This window comes from Penaeus monodon, chromosome 30 (assembly GCF_015228065.2).
Source record: "Penaeus monodon isolate SGIC_2016 chromosome 30, NSTDA_Pmon_1, whole genome shotgun sequence".
NCBI classification, from domain to species: Eukaryota; Metazoa; Arthropoda; class Malacostraca; order Decapoda; family Penaeidae; genus Penaeus; species Penaeus monodon.
Window position 1 is genome coordinate 26,292,273 of NC_051415.1, and position 234 is coordinate 26,292,506.

A 234-nucleotide genomic window follows, 5' to 3' on the forward strand; every position below is an offset into this window, starting at 1 on the left:
GAACCAAGGTTGCCAAATACTATCAACTGCAATGTCACTGCATAAAAAACTCCTATACATGTTTTTTCTAAGCACCATACATTTTTCCATAGAACTATCATTGCAGGTAGTGTCTATGTATTTAAGTTCCCCATAACCACCCCCACTTTTGGTTTTGCCTTTGTTATATTTTGTTGGAAAAATTGGATTATATATATGTTACTATGGAACTATCTTAAGATTAATAGAAGTTAA